The 3,344-nt window shown below is 39.3% G+C and overlaps 1 protein-coding gene across 1 annotated transcript in view; it reads right to left on the bottom strand.

Annotated features, from left to right (window-relative positions):
* LOC106872138 (spermatogenesis-associated serine-rich protein 1-like) overlaps positions 1–3,344 on the bottom strand; it is a 40,590-nt gene that overhangs the window by 2,660 nt on the left and 34,586 nt on the right. The window lies entirely within an intron of this gene.

The raw sequence follows: 3,344 nt of genomic DNA, 5'->3' as shown, positions 1-3,344 counted from the left end.
CTATCTAGTAATTGAAACCACGATCAAACGATCGTGAGTGCAACACTCTAACCACTTGGCCATGCACCGTCACGCACATGCGCGCGCGTGTATGTGTGAGTGTGTGTGCGTGCGTGTGTATGTGTGTCTGTTTGTGTGTGTGTAAAGTGCATGGCCTTTTGGGTATTGTGCTTAAGATCGACATAACGTGGTTTCGATTCTCGCACCAAACGGTGCATTGTGTTCCTCAACAAAACTCTTTCTTTCCCGTTGCTGCAGTCCACTCAGCTAGAAATAAGTTACCCTGTCACGGACTGGTGTCTCGCTTTGTAGGGAAAATCGCTACCTCGGTCACTGATTGCAGTGTACTCTTTCTGTCGTGTTTGTTTCTTAATAATATAAGTCTTGCTGAAGAAGGCCATCGTCACTCTTTATTCTACTTTATCATATGTGTGTGTGTGTGTGTGTGTGTGTGTGTGTGTGTGTGTGTGTGTGTGTGTGTGTGTGTGTGTGTGTGTGTGTGTGCGTGCGTGCTTGTGTGTGTAAGTATATATTTAATCTCGGTTTGCATAGTATGTGAACGTGATTTGGATGATAGGTGCATTATGATGAACATGTACTGGATGAACGTTGTTCACTTTGAGGGAATACTGAATGACAATTGTGCTAGATGAAGTGCAAATTACAGTATTTAGTCCAATATATGGGCAGGTGGGGAGTGAATGTATGTGAGTGAAGCATGTTGGTTGGTTTGGCATGTAGGTGTGTTTTGATGTTTTTTTCTTATCGTTGTAGTGTTGTCCATTAGAGTTGGATGGTGGGTGCGGTTTGAGATTTGAAGGCAGTGTGAGTTTTGTGTGCTTGTCGTATTGGAATGGAAAGAGTTAGCCGGGTTGAAGTTATGGTTCTTTTTGGGGTAGGAATCTGTTAGAAGACTTGTAACTTTTCTCTGATGCATAATTAGTAAGAGATTCCTCTGTGATGTAGGTTAACAAATATTTTTCTACAACTAAGGTGATAGAGTTGGCACCCGTAACAAATGACTATATAACTGCAGATCTAACTACTGTTCCTTAAACAACAAATGCCTCGAGAAGGAGCTGGTGCATGGAACCGATATTTCCCATGTTGATGGTACATTAAAGGCCTGTATTGGATAAGCAACGAATACCGTTAGGGAAAGAGTTTCACAACACATGTCTTCGTTTCTGAATATAAACAAGTGCGATGCATCATCACTGTCTAAGTATGTATGGAAGCTGAGGAACGGTTGATGAGTAACTCACTCATAAACCAGGGAATCATTGCCAAAAGAAGTAAGTATAATGGACGATATAGTACACGAAATCTTTGCATCACAGAAAAATCTCAGTGCATGAGTTTTATGACCATGTACTTCTGTTATACAGCCCAGCTAAATGAATCAATGAAAATAACTGTAGGAAAAAGTCACAACCAAAACTACAATGAATGACCAATCTATTGCTTTTGGTGGGCGGGGGCTTGTTTATTTTAAGATGTTTAGTAAATCTTAATTTTTTCACTTAAACGCAAAACCATTAAATAAACGTATCATCAATATGTACAAATTATGTACCGTTAGTTAATAAGCGACTTTGTGTTTGGCAGAGTCGTTAGAGGGCTGGATAAATGCCTTACGGTATTTGCTTTGGCTCGTTACATTCTGAGTCCAAATTGGCAGGGTCAACTTTGCTTTTTCTCCTTTCGGGGTTGATAAAATATAGTAAGTCATGCGCTGGGATCGATGGTGTCGACTTAAACCTTGCCTTTAAAATTTCTCGTCTTGTACCTAAACTAGAAACCATCTGCTATAATAATACTCTTGTGTCTTTCTCCGACACAACACATGAATGAGAAAGGAAGGGGTGATAGATGAATAAGGAAGGAAGGGGTAATGGCAAACTTGGTAGTGGGATGATGGGAGTCCTACAGTGAAAAAAAAGCAAACACCGTTTCAACTATGCGTGAGTATGTGTGTGTATATGTAAAAGGGAGTCATGTGAATGTGTATGTGTGTGCGTGTGTGTGCGTGTGCATTGGAATTGGGATGGTGAACATTCAATGCTGAAAAGAAAATCAAACAGCGTTTCAACTCTGTGTCAGTATATGTGTGTATATGTGTGCGTGTACAAGGGAAGTATATGAATGTATGTATCTGTGATTATTATGTACCTTGTTTTGTACCTTATTTATATATAAAATGCTACAATTAGCTGTCATTTTTGACGGCACAGGCCAGCTAGTTATTTATAGTAATTAAATGGAAAGTGACCACTTTGACCGAAACTGTTACTTTCATCTGTGATTTCCGTTGGGTGTTGACTGTGCCTGATTAGGAAGGGATTGGGCGCGGAAAACTACTAGTTAAAAAGCATAAATCGCATAAGGAAACAAAGATATTACAATTCACAATTAATTACTGAAAATCATCTAGACTTACATTCTCTAACTTTATCGCTCTCAAAACATTTCTAACAGTAATTTATGTCTATGTACCTTTGATATAATATAGCTATGTAACATAAACTCAATACCTCAAATTAGGAAAGGAGTATAGTACTTTGATTATACGTATCTTATCGACAGAAGAAGAACGAAAGTAAAAGCCAACCATAGAGGATATAGTTGTTACTAAATACCAATGCTCAACAAGTTATGCTAATACAGCAACATCTACAATACTGATAATTTTGTGTAGCTGGCGGGAGTAAATCGATTACATCGATTCCAGTGCTCAGAAAGTACTTATTTTATCGACCCCGAAAGGATGAAAGACGGAGTCAACCCCGGCGGAATTTGAACTCAGAACGTGAAGACGGACGAAATGCTGCTAAGCATTTCGCCCGGCGTGCTAACGATTCAGCCAGCTCGCCGCCTTTGCAACATTTGCAATAATTGTTTCTAGTATAGGCACAAGGCCTGAGCATATATGGTGGGGTGGTGGTTGGTCGATACTACCGAATCCAATACTTGACTGCTACTTTGTTTCATTAATCTCAGAAGGATGAAAGACAATGTTGAGCTCGACGAGCTCTGAACTAAGATGAAGAGCTGAAAGAAATACCGCAAAGCTTTATTCCAACGTCATAAAAATAATGGCGGATTTTTCTTATTTGGCGGACACCATTTTTTATTTAGTTTTTATTTAGTGTGTTTTCTACCGACTGATTTTTTAGGCACAAGGCCAGCAATTTTGAAGGGAGGGAGATTAGTCGATGCCGTTTATCCTAATACTTGATTAGAACTTTTTTATCAGCATTGGAAGGATAGAAAACAATGTTGAGCAGGACCGCTACCGATTTTTCAAATCAATAACGGCAATACAACAACAAACATTTAATACG

The sequence above is a fragment of the Octopus bimaculoides genome, chromosome 2 (genome assembly GCF_001194135.2).
Source record: "Octopus bimaculoides isolate UCB-OBI-ISO-001 chromosome 2, ASM119413v2, whole genome shotgun sequence".
Lineage (NCBI taxonomy): Eukaryota > Metazoa > Mollusca > Cephalopoda > Octopoda > Octopodidae > Octopus > Octopus bimaculoides.
This window is presented reverse-complemented; position numbering and strand designations above follow the sequence as displayed.